The sequence below is a fragment of the Zalophus californianus genome, chromosome 1 (assembly GCF_009762305.2).
Source record: "Zalophus californianus isolate mZalCal1 chromosome 1, mZalCal1.pri.v2, whole genome shotgun sequence".
In the NCBI taxonomy this organism is placed as follows: Eukaryota; Metazoa; Chordata; class Mammalia; order Carnivora; family Otariidae; genus Zalophus; species Zalophus californianus.
The window spans coordinates 111,316,750-111,334,328 of record NC_045595.1 but is presented as its reverse complement, the minus strand read 5'-3'; the positions used below and the strand labels follow the sequence as shown (position 1 = coordinate 111,334,328).

Sequence of the window (17,579 nt, the reverse complement as noted above, 5' to 3'; positions counted from 1 at the left end):
ATAGCTTGTTCTTCCAAAAACTTCAAATTTCGTGTGATTACAGTCTATCTTCCTAGATAGTTTCATTGGATCAGTTTCTGAATCTTTAATTTTTTTGACTTACAGATACCTTTATTTTTTTGTACTCTTTATATCAATTTCCCTATCTATAAAATGGGGGGAGTAACTGTACTTAACTCATAGTGTTGCTGTAAAGATGAAATGACAGAATCAGTGTGAAGCACTGCTCCTAGCACATAACTATGCTTGGGGATTAAAGAGTGCACTTATCATGATGAGCACTGAGTAGTGTATAGAATTATTGAATCATTATATTATACACCTGAAGCTAATATAACACTGTATTAGTTAACTATGCTGGAATTAAAATTAAGAAGAGTCTATCTACAACCATACACCCAGATAATTCATATAAAGCCTTTAGCACAGAGCCTGGCATATAGTAAGTTCTTGACGATACATTTCAACGAATAATATTAACAGCAGCAAGTTGTATCACCTCTCTTGGCTCAGTTTCCTCGTCTGTAAAATGGGAATAGCAATATTATTCACCTCATAGGTTTTTGTGTGGATTTAATGAATTATACCGTATGGAACAGTGTCTGGCAAATGGTGAACAGTCGATAAATACAAGCAATCTAATTAATTTATTATTTCCTCAATGTTGCTCAAGTCTTTCTCACTGCATCTTTTTGGAGATAGACTGAAGCTTAAGCCTAACAGACTGAAATTAGGGAAGACAGCAACCAGGGAAATGGCTTGCCTCTTCCCTGCTTCTCCAGCAAAAGAAGCTGAATGGATGCGTATCCATGGCACAAGTCCAAAGAAGGACAGATAGGAAAGGAATGAGTTACCAAAGGTAACTGCATGTATCTGAAAGGTGCAAAGCAGAATTGACTGTATCTTTTTTTCTTTTTTAGAGAATAACTGGTCTATGTAGATATTTTTTTCTGAGCGGAATGTATATCTGCTTTATATTTTGCAGACAGTTATTCCTGAGGGGAATAAGAGTAGCAAAAACAATAAAACCGCATTTTGTAAAAATTTTATAATTTAAGATAGGCCGTGTATTCTTGGGGGCACTGGAAGTACACTGCTTTTCATAAAGAGCATGTCGTCCCCAGCTCCTCACCTATAAAAACAGCGAAAATAATTTTGCAGCATTTTTTTTTAAAAAGCTCTTATTAACTAAATATGAAGTGGTTTAAATTAAACCCAGGCCAGATTGACTTTTTTTTTTTTTTTTGTCCGTGGAGAACTGAAATAGAATGTTTCAATTCTAGAGGCTTTTATTTTTTCCATCATTTTCTTGACTCATTGGACTGTGTCAGCCATGCAAATGGCCTCAGCCCCCTAGGTTGGGTACAGCAGTTATTATAGACCTCTTTCCTAACGTGGGTCAACATGGAAAAGAGACTCCGTTAGGAATGGCTTTGATTTTTTTTTTTTTTTGAGAAGCTGAATTGAATTTATGTGCTCTGCCTATTTACTTAAGGCTCAAGTAAACAAACTGAAAACAATTTTAGTTTACTTGTCAAATCCTAATGTGGAACCCAGCCTCATTGGAAGGTACACGCTGGTATATAGCACACACTCTATAGCCATGTTTTTTTTTCCCCGTGCCAGAGCCACAAGGCCCCAGATCGATGTGGTGGAGACAGAGACGGATGCTTTAAAGTGCTCTTTAAAATGATCGAGCACTTGGAAGGATGCTATGGCCAGTTGTTTTCCTTAGCTCGAGACCAACAGTCCGCACCTGTGAAGAATCAAATGGCATGCCCTCCCAGTGCAGCCGCTGCCATGTGGGTGTTAAATCCTGTGTCTTCTGCCTTGTTTTTCTAACTGGCTGGAATATGCTGGCCAAGCATCACGGTGTGTTTATTACATCCTCTCTGGGCTCAGAGTCCTGGACCCTTTTCAAGTAAAGAAGAGACACACATCTTGCCCAGGTCGCATTTCTGTGACATCCGGCAGGGTTTCCACAAAAACACTTTCAGGAGGAAAAGGGAAAGAATGACAAAGTCAACTGACAACCCCATTACTGTCCTCATCCTGACTGTGGAAAAACATCCTGGGAAATAGGAGCTGGATGGTTGATTTGCTCCTTTAACTTGCAAATCAAGACTAAAGGATCTGGGGGGCCACTCTACAAGAGGAAGAACCTGTGACTTAAAACGACACTTTTCCCAAAGATGGAGAATTTAGTTAAAACTTTGGTAGTCTCAGTAACGTTGGAGATTCGTTTTCTTAAGCCTTGGTTGGTGCCAGCAAGCTGCTGCTGAACACTACAGAGTTGTCATCAGTTGGGGAAGACATTTTCCCCCCAAAATGCTTTATTGTTTTTTATATTGTGAAAAGATGACATGCTAATTGTAAATAGTATCAATAATAAACCTCTTCCGAGTGTAAGGAAAACAAAACCAAAACAACCTTTGAGTATATACAAAATATACTTTCAAATAATGGTGCTGATATTCCACATCCTCCCTCCCTCCGTGGTACGGGTTTGAGTTGCTGATTCCTTCTGAGTACAAGTCCCAGTGCTGATGACGGGGACACAGAGAAGAGGAAAATGTTGTCCTTGCCCTAGAGGGGCTCTCAGTGAATGTGGGCCAGGGGAGATGTACAAACAGATGATTTGAATTTAATTTGGTGTGTGTTACTACTTCATTCTGAACTGGATCAAGAAGGAAGCAAATAACTGCATGGGGGAATCTAGGAGAGTGTTATATAAGCTTGGTTTGTCAGATGCTAGGATCATGTCATGGGAGGAAGAGGAAGGTAACCACGGGAGTACACAGCACGTGCAATAGCAAGCAGCTGGGGAAGACCTTGAGTGTCTTGGAAACCATGAAGAATTCCGAGTGCCTGGAGCACCGAATGAATTATGGAGGAGAAGCTGAGGCTGGTCGGTAGACTGGGGCTAGATTATGAAAATTCCTCATTGATTAACAGATAGTTCCTGTCTTCTACCTTGTCTCTCCAAAGTTGTTCATCACTGGTGCTCAGATGGCCTTGGAACCGTATTTTGTTTCCCTTCATATTGCCGACAAGTAAATGAATACTGTGTACCTCGGAGTTCCCAAGAAACTAAAGAGCCTGGTAAAAGGACAAACAGTCCCCACAAATAGTTGCAAACGCAGAGTAGTAAATAATGGTTACAAAAGTTACATGTTGCAACAATTTTCAACAATGTCTTGTAATTACCAACTGTAATTTAGGCCAACTGACCAAATCCACAAAGGGCTCTCAGTTCCTCTGTGAGCTGGGCAGCTTGACAAACCTTATGATACAGCAGCAATACCTAGAAGTTACATCTGCCTGACCAGTCTCCCCTTAGGATCGAACCCAAGAATGGCAGCCTGGTCCCCACAGATCTGATCTCCTTTCTTCCGAGGGGGACATTTGACTTTCTTGCAGAGATATCTGTGAGGAAGTAGGTGAGTGTATTTGCCCCAGAAAAGTAGAAAACTCCCACCCAGTGACTTTCCCTTTAGCCTTGAACTCAAGAAGTGATGGAATCCTGGGTTCACTAGAAGGACAACTGAGCCTTGGCAGCAGGGGGGTTGAGAGGATGAAGTAGTTGTTAATTCCAGCTCAAATCCTGCTGCTCTTTTAAGAAGGCAGCAGCAGTCCTGACCCTATCCATTTCCCCTCAGACTTTAATCACTTCAGCTTAAGCTGGCTACTTCACCTGCCCACATCTTCATTTCTTTGCCTATGGCTTTCCTCACCTTCACAAGCCACTGTGCTAATATGCATGACAGGATGGAGATGTGAGGAGTCAACACTCCCTCAGCAGCGCTGAACCAGTGGTTGAGGTATATGCCTCAAATGAGATCTCCTTTCCCCAGAATTCCCAGGTGCCCTTTGTGAGCTACTTTCCTTCTGTACTTCCCTTCTACTCCAGTGCTGATCTCCTGCAGTTTCCAAGTAGTTGATTGGCACTTCGATCATCTCAGGGATCCCGGTCCAAGGAAAAGGCATTTCCATGCCTCCCCAGGCCATCGGGATCTCCTCTGCTCTGAACACATCTGTAATGTGAAGGTTAGCATTTGATTTTTTTCTGGTTGCATTTGCTTTTCATTCATTTAGACTGGAACTTGGCTTAGCATCAGTATCTTTTACTAGTAAATGGCAGCTGATGACATGGCAGGTTGTGTTTAAGGGGGGCCAGGAGATCTATAGGCATTGGGTTCCAGTCATGGCTGGTGGCTACTGGTTTTCAGAATCTGTCGGTGTGCTTCCTGTGTGGTGGCCAAAGCATGGTCCCCAGACTAGGAGCATTGGCCATCACCCAGAAATCAGAATCCACAGTTTAGATCCCCAGGTAATATGTACGCACGTGAAAGTGTTAAGAGGCACTGGTCTCAAGGAGCCAGGTCCTGCAGGATTTATCTGCTGTAAAATCCCCCAGAGATTTGTTTATCAAAAAATTTAAGCCTGGATTTATTTTGTAGCGACTAGGAGTTGGGACCTTGATATTGGTTCATATGGACTGAGCTAAAGCGCCTGAGAAAAGATACATCTGACAGCTGACTGAAGATGGACTGTACACTGAAATGTTCATGTTAGAGTTCTTAGCATTAACCAGAATGATACTTGTTATCTACATGAATATAAAGACATAGTTGTTGCAATTTAAGACTGGTACATTTGAGATGACTGGAAAATAAATGTTCCCAGAACATGAGTAAATGGAAATGATCAACCATCAAGGCTGTGTAGATCCCATAGAGGTTCAAATATCTGGCATTTCACCCAGAAAAGTGGAAGACAAATTTTCCTAACTATCTCACATCACTGAAATCCTTATTTACTAAGTATGGTTGATTTTAGAAATCCCAGAATTATGCTAAACCCCTACTGCACTCTCCATTCTCTTAGACTATTTCTTGTACCGACTTCTGCTTTGGAGGGCAAACTTCCTTCAGCTGCAGGTAGAATTCTTTGTGATGAGGGTCCCTATCTCATTCAAAAGTCCCTTTCTTCCTTCAAAATCTTCCCAGAGCCCACCTTCTCTATGACAGTTCTACATTCCTGAAGCACTACTTGATTACAAACCTTCTTTCCTTCGCATCACATCTCGCATCTCGTAGATACAAATTCAATTGGCAGGGAAGGAGGGTGATGAAAGGAAACAGTAGAAGTTACAAAGATTTTCTGAAGGAAATATTCTACCTTCTTTCACTTTGGAGAGTGAGAACGACCTTGAAAGCAAGAAGCATGGATTTTAGTATCTCATTTAGTAGATAAAATGGACACAGTAGATACGAGGTGACTCTTTCTGTTCTGCTGTTGAGAAATGGCGAGATTAAACCATGCTATGATCTGAATGTGCAGCCCCCAGCCCACCCAATTCATATGTTGAAACCTAACCCTCAAAATGATGGTATTAGGAGGTGGAGCCTGGGGAAGGTGATTAGATCATAAGGATGGAGACCTCATGAATGGGATTAGTTCCCCTATAAAAGAGGTCCAAGAGAGCTCTCTTGCCCCCATCCTCCATGGAACCAAATACCACATCTACCAGCACCATGATCTTGGACTTGCTAGCCTGCAGAACTGTGAAAAATAGATGTCTGTGGCTTCTAAGCCACCCAGTATGTGATGTTTTGTTATAGCAGCCTGAACGGATTAAGACAAAATATGAGTCCATCAAGATCTCAACACAACCCCATCTAAAAATCCTAAAAGGCTGTTGTACTCTTTTGCCACTGTTGCTAGAAGTCAGCTCACAAATAAGTGGAAAGGAATTTGGAAAGTTATCCTTTTCTTCAGTCCAGTGATTTTCAAACTTTTGGGCACACCATGGTCTGACATACCTTCAAAACCCCATCCTATTTGCTTCAATTTGTATTTTTATTTACTTGTTTATTTATGCCAGTTAAGTTTAAATAAATTAAGTTAAATAAATTTATGTCAGCAAGAAGTTGAGGCAGTTCACAATGAAAACTATGAAAACATAGTTGCTATGAGACCAAAAATAATTAACCCAAGGCAAAATCCAATAACTGAGAGGTAAGCATTGGGAGGATGGGGAGCAGGGTACCAGAAAAATGAGATCAAACTCTCCTGGCCAATCTCAGGCAAGATTCACACTTTTGCAAACTGCATTTTTCCATTTATTTTCTGCCATAAGTAATGAAATAATACCCATTTCTGTCTAACCTGTATTTTAGGAGTTAATCTCAACTACCATGAATAAAACATCTTGGCTATTTCTTATGAAAATAAGTAGGTGCAAAGAAAGATAGGCATCTAGTGTTTAATTATATAATGAATAAATTATGTAATGTAATGAGTAAATTATGGAAAGTTCAATTGTAGCTGATGTGTAGTTCAACTGAGTTAAATCTTACCATATTGTTCCTTTTCTAATGAACAAAAGCATTTTTTTTTCCTGGCAAAAGTCTCAAACACAATTTCTCTTTTTTTCTTTTCCTTTCCTTTCCCTTTCTCCTTTTCTTCTCCTCTTCTCTTCTCTTCTCTTTTTTCCTTTCTTTTCAGGCCCATAATAAGCATCTTTCTTCAAAATGGTTTCCATGATTGGGCCAGAAGGTCTGTGGTTACTTTTTCTATCATTTTGTGATTACACTACATTTGCTAAACAGCTACTGTGTAATTAAAGATGGGCTGCTTCTTGAGTTCTCTAGAAATGTTTCAATGTTAAAGGTCCAAGTGGTCTTTCAAAATGTTTGCTTAATTGAAGTGAAAGAAATAGTGGAACCATTGTTCAGGGTAATCAGTGAAAGGTCATTTACATGAAGGGACCATGGGGTAGTGAGAAAAGAAATCCTGGCTCAGTATAATTCATTCTGGGTCCCTTGAGTCCACACAAAAGATTTACCTTTAAGAGGCTAAGTTCCCAAGCCCCCAGTTTTTAGAGTAAATCCAAACTATAGAACCTCTAAATCTTTTATCAACCCACAAAATAACACTATGTTAGAAGCTCAAATTAGAAGGACTTCTGCAAGCTTTAACATCTGTATTTGGGGGTCAGTGCAAAGAAAAGATGCTGGAAAATAAACCCTCAGGACAAATGGAGACCGATTTGGGTTTTCAAATATAACTGTGGCCACACTGAATGCTATTTTGGGAAAAATAAATTTATTTTTAAATTGGAAAACTTTATCTGACAGCAGATCGTGCCCAGTGTTTTGCCCTTAAAAAAAATCAGTCATACTAAAAACATAATTTATTTGGCTACATTATTATCTCAAGAAGCAAGACATAAAGATAAGCTACCTTTCACATTCTCTGATTTGTATTTTAAATCCTAAGTCTTTCTAAGGAAGACATAGTAAGTTCCGCATTTAAATAAAAGCCATAATTGGTTTATAAATACAAAAATTATACTTTTTTTAAACAAGGGTGGGGTTTACTTTAACATTCTGTGCCAAATGCATGCAGTTGAACTGAGTCCAATTGGTCCTTAATTTTTGCCATGTTACAAAATTTGAGGTTCATTCAAAACAAAGGATACATCTGTTTTCATCAGCTGTTTCTTGACTTTTATTACGGGGATTCATTTTTTAAAATTATTTTGCCTAGATGGCATTGTTTTTTACTAGGCATGATTTATTACTCTCCCATGTGCCCACAGAAACTATGTGTTCCTGAAATAATGCAAACTGAATCAAAAATGAGAAGAAAAAGAGGGGAACTTATTTCATTTACATTGGATTAAATAATCATTTAGAATATGTGAATACATTTACATTGTAATTGAGTTTTTACTTATCAATGGGAACAAAAATATGTTCAATTACTCCAAGCTGATATACAGAAAAATTGAGGCATGATCAGAGGACAAAAGGAAGAATTGAAGAATGTGACTCTTTTTGGAATGCTATTTAAAAAATCAGCTCAAAATTGAGGATTATCTGCCTAACAGAACATTAAAAATGTTTTTATTTATTTATTCTCTACTTTGTTCCACAAAAGAAGATTTCAGGCAGCTTGCCCTCTCAATGTTCTGCTAAAAAATGTATTGAATTTTAGCTTTTGATATTTATGAACTAACGACATTTGATGCCTACTTACTGTGCAAGCATTATGCTAATTTTTAAGGCTAGAAGGGCATATCTCTGGGTAACAACATTTAAAGAGTAAAATTTATTAGTTGTACTGTTATCTTGGCATTTATAGATTACTGGATAGCTTGACCATTACTGCCTTGCCTACTTCAATAACAGTAACTTTTTGCAGGTTTGGAAATGTTTAAATAGTAGAATATTTTTACGTTAGACACAGGAAGATATTGAAAAAGACTGGGGAATAATTGCAAAGAGAAAAAGCTCTAGATAACTATAGATGATGAGCTAAAACTTGGCTCAAATCACTAAGAAAATCTTTAATTGTGCAGTTTTTATTTAATCATGTAACATCTTAAAAAAGGGAAACAGACTTTTTCAGTAAAATGTAGAGCGTATTTCACTTCTAGGTAAACTTTTTTTGTAGGTTACTGGTACACTGGCTCATATTTGCTGATACTGAGCTGATATTGGGGTTTTAGACATTTCTAGAACTTCCAAACCTTTGTCAGCTCACAAAATAAGTTAACCAGGAAAATTTGAGGAGATATATTGCTTCTGAGACAGCTTGTTTTAGTTTTTGCGATAATTAAAATATGCCTGCATTTGCATTTACAATTTTTGTCACTCAAGCAATAATAGCTAACATTTATTTAGCATTCCACCTGCCAACCATTGTTCTGAATGCTTTGTTTTTAACCGATTGAATCCTCATAGCTGCTAGATGGGGCAGGCACTGCTTATTAATGTTTTATAAACCAAGCCATGGAGAGTTAAGTAACTTGCCCGAGGTCCATGACTGGCCATCACAGTGCCAAAATTCAAACTCAGGAAGGAGCCTCTGAGCCCACTTTGTGACCACCACGCTACCACCCATGCCTGCTCAGACAAATGAGGTATCACTGTGCAGGCTTTACGTGGTACTGCCACCAATCTGTTCTGTGAGCGTGGGGCTTTCTCTGTGAATATTTATCCAAAGAAAATCTTGCACATTTATTGACAATTTAGACAGTCAACACTCTTCTTATTTGCCTTGCTAGTCTCTTACATTTCTATTTTACATGAAGGAAAGAAAGCTTCTGGAAAGCCAAATACTTAATGAGTCCTTTTTTCAAGAGATTTTAGGCAGTGAAACAATTTAGGTCGTTGCTCGAAGACATCTCAGAAAGAGCTACGAATCTCCAGCTATGGCTGGAATGGAGAAATTTAACACATTGCTCAGGCAGACCAGCTGAATCCAACAGAAAAGCTATGCAAACAGGTCTCTTATGACTTGGACTCAGTCACCATTTTGGATTTTCTAAAAAGGGTGATTATAAACTCATCAGTGAATAGAATATTTGGAATTTTATCTTAAAGGTTAATACCTCAAATTCCAAATAGAAAACAGAATAGAAGATACCAAAAATCTTCTAGTATAATAGGACAAAGAACCATATACCGTCTTCCTGCTCCAACGTGATTCCCACTGATTAAATTTTTTTCTCATAAATGAGTCATAATTCTCATTCAGGGAGGGCTCCATAGTGTAGTATCCCAAACCAAATGGATCTCTTTTTTTTTTAATGGCATTTTTCTAACATCTTTTTTTTCCTTTTTATATGGAGAACCAAGAAAGATAGAAAAAAGGATTTTGGAATTTCAATGTTACCCATATTTTCATCTTCTTCTATTAGTAACTGAGTTATAAGCAAAAAGCAAATGGCTATCCCCAGTCTTCAATCTGCACACCCGCGTTGGGTCACATATATAAAACAACTTATAATGGGGAGAAGAATTAATATGTGGTGAAAAACACATTTCAAATAGATTTGGATGTGTAGTAACTTGCTACTTAAAGAAAATTTCAATGAGTTTAAAGGCAATAAGAGAATCTGCTGATGATGGAAGTACAAGGAAAGAAAAACTGGGAGATGTGCTAGAGACTAAACTCCATCTGACCTTAGTAAAGGTGAACTAGCATTTCTCTGGGCATGATTGCAATGGCTTATGCAAAGTCTTGCATTAACAATTTAGAATGTCTTTCAACTCTGACCAACCAAGGTAAAAGCAGATGTTTCCTTTTATAGGAGATCCACAAAGATCTGAGTTAAATTGATAGATCTTCCTACCAACCTCCTGACCTATTTTCCTTCTTCCCTCCCTCCCTCCATCCCTCTCTCCCTTCCTTCCATCCATCCATCTTTCTATCTTCCTCATCGGTTTCATATTTCTGAATTCACCCACCTGTAAAATGTGTTTGTAACACCAGATCAATACTTGAGGTGCTTCTGAGGTCATCCACAGACGTGCACAGAACAGCAAAAAAATTTGAGTCACCGACACACAGGTTCCCAGTTGAGGTGGAATAAGGTGCTGTTTTGCCTTCTTGTTTCAACTCTCATACTGTAAACAAGTGTCTGTTCTTTTCATGGTCTATTTAGTGCCACATGTTTCTCATCTTTGTGTTTTTTGCTGGTGATTTTGCTGTTTAAAATGTCCCACAAGTGTAGTGCTAAAGTGCTGTCTAGTGTTCCCATGTATAAGGAGGCTGTGATGTGCCTTATGGGGAAAATGCATGTGTTACAATAAGCTTCATCCAGGCATGAGTTACAGTGCTGTTGGCTGTGAGTTCAATTTAAATGAATTAACAGTATATATTAAGATGTCTTTAACACTGTAAAACAAGGCTATGTACTAATCAGTTGATGAAGATGTATGACCAGAGGCTTATGAGAATCTAACGCTATATTTCCCCTAGAAACAATGCTTCTGTATTTGCTAATTCAGTGTTCACACTGACTTTAGAGAATATAACTACCATGAAAAATGATAATTGACTGTGTGTATACACACAGAGATACACACACAGAGAGAGCTATATACAGTGATATATCATCATATCACCAACAATGTGAGTCTATGGAGCAGAATCCTCTGAGCTGAAATAATTTCCCACCTTCTCTCAGACTGCAGAATAAGGTGACCGTCTCAATTTGCCCATTTGCCCTGGACTGAGGGGCTTCCCAGGATGAGGGACTTTCAAGTGCTACACCTGGGGAAATCCCAGGGCAAACTGGAAACAGTTAGCCCCCTACTCTAGAATTTCTCTAAGCCAAAGAATTAGGGTGGGCGTGGGGCCTATACAAACCCTTCACATCTGGCTCTGGAACTAGTAACCCCACCATCATTAGGAAAGAGACTCATGAAATAAATATACCCCAAGACATTAAGCACCCCTGGCCCCACTCATGCTTCTAAGGGTTCATGAGCAAAACCTGAGGCCTCTCTGGCAAAACTTTACTGAGAAAGCATTAACAATAAGTTCATTTGATTTGCTTTTCTAATGGCCCTTGTGTCTCTTTGGTGTGTAGAGACTTCAGAGTTGAGCTGTGAAGAAATACAATGCCTTGACCCAATAAAAAAGCAAAAATAGCAGATGCCCAAGAAACTAAATATTTTCTTTTTTTTATTATGTTAATCACCATACATTACATCATTAGTTTTTGATGCAGTGTTCCATGATTCATTGTTTGTGTATAACACCCAGTGCTCCACGCAGAACATGCCCTCTTTAATACCCATCACCAGGCTAACCCATTCCCCCCACCCCCCTCCCCTCTAGAACCCTCAGTTTGTTTCTCAGAGTCCATCGTCTCTCATGGTTCGTCTCCCCCTCCGGTTTCCCCCCCTTCATTCTTCCCTTCCTGCTGTCTTCTTCTTCTTCTTCTTCTTCTTTTTTTTTTTTTTTTAACATATAATGTGTTATTTGTTTCAGAGGTACAGATCTGTGATTCAACAGTCTTACACAATTCACAGTGCTTACCATAGCACATTCAGGCAGCTAACTATATCATTTTCCATTACTTTCTGTACACTGATAAATGATAGAGGAGAGAAAGTGTGGATTTTAGGATTTAATCCACATTTCCTAAATCAAAAAATCCTCAACTTTTCAGAGATTTGTGGCTCTATACAGAATAGTGATTCTCAACCCTGAGTACACCTGAGAATTATCTGGGAGGATTAAAAAATCCTATGCCTGGACTCCACCCACTACAATGAAAGTAAATAAGAATGGAGGTGAGGTGGGGGTGTTACTGGGCATTGGAATTGTTCTAAAAGCTTCTCAGGTACTCTAATGTGCACCCTGAGCTCAGAAGCACTCACAGGGAAGACAGTGTTGAGAAAAGGTCTTGGGAAGGTTCTACGTTCAGCAGAGAAGAGCACTATAATCAACCGACAGTGCCTGCCATGGGTGGAAGAGGCTTACAGGGAAGGTTACAGCACACAGGACTGCACTACACACCATCTTTTTCAGTCCAGGTGAAGTGGAAACATTCAAACTCCGGAATCAGGCAGTTCTTGATTCTCTGTTGGCTCTGCTATTATGACTTACCTGTGTAATGTCGGTCAAGTGATTAGCCCCCTTGTCATCAGTATCCGTCTCCTGATACCATTTTGCAAGATTTGTTTTTTTTTTTTTTTAAAGATTTTATTTATTTGAGAGAGAGAATGAGAGAGAGAGAGAGCACATGGAGGGGGGAGGGTCAGAGGGAGAAGCAGACTCCCTGCCGAGCAGGGAGCCCAATGCGGGACTCGATCCCGGGACTCCAGGATCGTGACCTGAGCTGAAGGCAGTCGCTTAACCAACTGAGCCACCCAGGCGCCCACCATTTTGCAAGATTTGTTGTGAGGATTGAGGAAGCACATGCCAAGTACCTGGCACACGGCGGATGCTTAATAAAGAGAAACTATCGTCGTCACTACAGGCACCCACACTCTCATTTTTGGCGACTTTCTGAGCTGCATTCTGTGATCCTGACAAAGAATACCAGAGGAGCTTTATGAGGTGGGAGTAGAGTTATTTTAAAAACAAAATGAATAACACTGATAAAAGTGAATGGTATGGCCAAGGCAATTTTGTAAGCACATAATGTAGTTCAGGGGTCAGCAAATGACTGCCTGTGGGCCAGATCTAACCATACCCATTCATTTACTTATCGTCTGTAGCTGTTTTCCCATGACAGAAATCATATGGCCCCTAAAGCCAAAAATATTTACTATCAGGTCCTTTACAGAAAAAGTTTGCTGACCCTTGATTCTAGTTCATCAATTCTCAGTGTGGTTCCTGGACCCCTGAGCCCCCCTCAGGGGATCTGTGAGGTCAAAGTTATTTTCACAATAACACTCATACATCATTGACTGTTTGCACTGTGTTGACATTTGTGCTGGAAGGACAAGAGCAATGGCAGATAAAATGCTAATGCTAATAAATGCTAATGCCTTAGCACCCATCCGGACAAGGGCACCAGAATGCGCTTTATGTTCTTTACCAGCACACACTCGCAGGAAAAAGCAAACAAAAAGCCAGTTTCACTTAACTCAGGGTTTCTTAGCTTTGGCATTATTGACATTTTGAGCCAGATAATTCTTAGTGGTGGGGGGCTGTCCTGTGCGATGTAGGATGTTTATCAGCCATCTCTCACCTCACCCATTACGGACTACCAGTCTTTCCTCTCATTCCTCAGCTGTGACAACCCAAAGTGCCACCAGACGTGTTTTTTTTTTTAAATTTCTCAGTTTTAACTGAATACATGTGACAATAGAGGGCACATAGGAATAGATAAAACTCAGATAAACAAAAATTCGTTGGGTTCTCCTATAATTTTTAACAGACCAGGAGGTTCAGAGACCAAAAACTTTGAGATCTGCTGCTCTATTTTGTATTCACAGTGCATTTTTGGTGTCTATGTCACTAAATCAAAAATAACAAAAGGAAAAGGACAGCATAACTGATGATGAAAAGGATGTAGAAACAAAAAGTAGAAAAATAAATGTGTGTTGGGGGGGGTTGGCGTTTTTTGACGGGAGGGGCTGCGTGTATCACCAGTGAGTACACAGCTCTTAGAGACAGAGAAGGCATACGTGACCTTGAGCAAGTTAGTTTTCTGTTTGTGCCTCAGTTTCCTCCTTATAAAATGGCAGTGATCACAGTACTCACCTCAGAGTATTATTGGGAGGATTCCATGAATAAACACATAAAAAGTGTGCCAAATAGGCTTGGCACTTAGATTAAGTATACCCTGTGGGTCAGCTATTATTATTTTTATAATAAATAGTTTGTCAGAAGGGATGAGTTCAGGCCTGCAATTGAGGCATACAGGTGCTGCTGACCTTACCCCCAGTGGAATGACTGAAAGCAGAAAAAATGAAGTCACTGGTTCCCCAGAGATAAAATATCATGGAGCTGAGAAAGAAATCAGAATCTCCTAACCCCCTTCCTACCCTAACACCACACTTACTAATCCCAAATCACATCTGTTACCCCTGTAAGGTACATGGACATTCTCCAAGATTTCAAAACAAACGATGTGAGGTTGGCTTGGTTTCATATGTTAGTTCCAGAGCAGTTATAATTTTTCTTGTTCCCATACTGTGATTAATTTTCCCTTCAGCTCACTTTGGCTGTCAGAAGATCATCCAGAATTACGTTGGTTTCAGCAAATACCCACACAGTCCCTTTCACTGTTAGGAAGACACATGCTTTAAAGAAAGGGCTTGCTAGGGGCACCTGGGTGGCTCAGCCAGTTAAGCCTCTGCCTTTGGCTCTGGTCATGATCCTAGGATCCTGGGATTGAGCCTGTGTCAGGCTCCTTTCTCAGCCGGGGGTCTGCTTCTCCCCCTGCCTTCCACTCGCCCACTGCTTGTGCTCTTCCTCTCTCTCTGACAAATAAATAAAATCTTTAAAAAAAAATAAAGGGCTTGCTAATTTTTGTAGTGAGAAGAATCCTTAATAAAACCATAGGGACACTTCTTGGATAAACAAATGAAATGTTTGTGACATAGTTTTAAAAAATGCTGAAGAAGAATATGATTCTGAAGGTGAGGAAGGAAGTTGCTTGAAATTTGAAATTACGTTCTCAGTAGTAAAGTGCCCCATCTCCCGAGTCTCATATCTTCCTAGCCTCCCTGTATCAAACAGGACAATTTTACTGTAATTGTTTCCTGTGGCTACTGAGAATGTTGGGTTTAGATTCTAAAACCCAGTTAAATCCAAATGTCACCTTCTCTGTGAGATCTGACCGCCCTACACTATTTAACCTTGACTCCCCTCCCTGCGACTTCCCATCCTGTTTCATTTTTCTTTGAGGAATATTTCTTCTTCCAACACATGATATATTTTACAAAAGTATTTTGTTTATTGTCTGCTTGCCTTACTGTGATGGCAGGGGTTTTTATCCTTTTCCTTCAGTATTGTGCTCCTAGCTCTTGAAACCGAGCCTGGCACATGGTAGGGACCCCCACATTCAGGTTTGCCTTTAAACGGGAGATGGAAAATGTCCCTGTGATGCATTGCATACTGTGAATTCACATATGGAGACCTTGCATGAATTAAAGTATCTATGTTTTGCAAAATAACCTATTAGACTCAAGAGCATTTAACTGTCATTCTGCAACCTGGCAATTGTATGAGCCAAAGTATAAAATGGGCTGTCAGGAACTTGTTCCAATGGTCTCTACTTTTTAGTCATCTAATATTCTTATCCTTTAATGAATAAATGTCTCTTCATTAGATGTCCTGCTCATGAAGTGTGAGCCTCTTCCCATACACCCAGATGGAGCACTGTGACTTAGTGGTTCTTAAGAGATAATTATTAAGGGATTGATTGGCAGCTGTACTCCACATCCCCAAGAGATGTGTTCCAGTGCAATTGTACATGAAATCTTCGAAACCCTAATTAAGTATTAAAGACTAGGGAACTTCACTACTTAAATCTGTTTTGTAATAAGTATTTCTTGTAAAGCACAAAATTCCTTTACAACTACATATTTTATTTGTAAAGTCATATTTTGGCATTTAAGTTTTGCTTAAATGAGTGAATCAAGACTTATACACTGTGTGTAGATGCTACAGGCTCAATTCTGTGCCAGGCTGATGATTGATGTTGAGAAATAGCCCCTTTAGGAGACCTGACTGGTACATATAACCATTAGTGAATTATAAATGGAAGAGGGAATTGCAAGTCCCTCCAAGGCAGAGTCTACCTCTTATTCACCGTTGTCATCTAGAATCTAGCACAAGCATATTTTAGGCATGCAATACCTATCTGGTGATTAAATTAAAACATGTGTACACAAATAATCAAGTGCAAAGTACTAATGAGATTTTTTAAAAGTCTATAATACAGTGAAAATTCAGACAGAAAAGGTCACTAGGAATGGCTTCGTGGAGGAGATAGGGTAGGAGTTACGTCTAGAAAGAAATTAAGGCTTCAAGTGCTAGAATAAAAGGTAGGAGGGGAATATCTAGATAGAAAAGTAATTTAGGCCTATACACCTATCAGTCAAAAGGATTTTGAACATCAACTTCCAGCATATATTTATTTAAAATTGTATTTATATTCTATTACATTAACATAATGAACAGTTTTTTAATACATTTAAAAATAGGATTTTAAAGGGGAAATTAAAGATGAAATAAACCATATTTAAAATTATCTTTATAAATTGTATATCATCATTTATATTGGGTACAAATCTACGATTCATCTATGCTTTGATAATTTTGAATTTTTTGGCTAACTTCCAGTCATGTTGGATTAATCATGGTGCCTTATGGTTCATGAAGAGATAGATATAAGAGACCTATTGGCTAAGACATTTGCTTATTACTCACTCATGCCTGCATTAATCATATTGTCTTTCATCTTTCGTTTCTCTGAAGGAACCAATTTAACTCATTTGTGAACATTAACTTGATTAAAGGTAGATAATATGATCTGCTCACTTGACCAGGCACATGGAATCCATAATATGTTGAAAGATCCTTAAAATGAACAAATGAGTGAGAATACCTTGTGGAGAGGAGGTAAACCTTGCACACCATGGCACCATCTGACAGAAGGATGGATTAAGGGTGCCACTGACCAACCTCCCCCTTGCGGGCAGAGTTATTGAGTCAGAGACATGGAGACTGGCCTGAAGACACAAAGCTGAGGAGAGTAGAAGTGTGGGGTGAGACCTTCAATGGTATTCAAGAGGTTTTGACCTGACAAGATAGGCAAATGAGACTACTGATGTATTTTTAAGAAAGGAATAATTAGGGAAAAGTTTTAATTTTAAAAAAAGTTTGTCCTGAAAATCAGGAAAAAAGTCAAAATCTCAAAAAAGCCAATTCAGAGGCACTGTGAATGAGACATTATTTAGCTTTAGCTAGCTCTCTCAACTCCGCATAGAAATGTCACCTGCTGATCAGGGGACTTTGTTTTTCTTTTAAAATACAGATTTTTGTTTTTCGTTGTTCTTTTGTTCCCCTTCAGCCTTAATTGATGTATAATTGACTGGTACAATTGTAAGATATTTAAAAAGTGCAATGTGATGATTTGATATACATATTCATTATGAGATGATTCCCCCACATTGAGTTAATTGATGCATCCATCACCATACATATTTACGTTTTTGGGCGGGGGTGGTAAATGAGAACATTTAAGTTCTACTCTCTTAGCAAATTTCAATTATACAATACAGAGTTATCAACTATAGTCACCATGTTATACA

General features: G+C 39.0%; 1 protein-coding gene across 3 annotated transcripts in view; it reads left to right on the top strand.

Moving 5' to 3' along the window:
- Positions 1-17,579, top strand: part of VEPH1 (ventricular zone expressed PH domain containing 1) — a 229,525-nt gene that overhangs the window by 85,830 nt on the left and 126,116 nt on the right. The window lies entirely within an intron of this gene.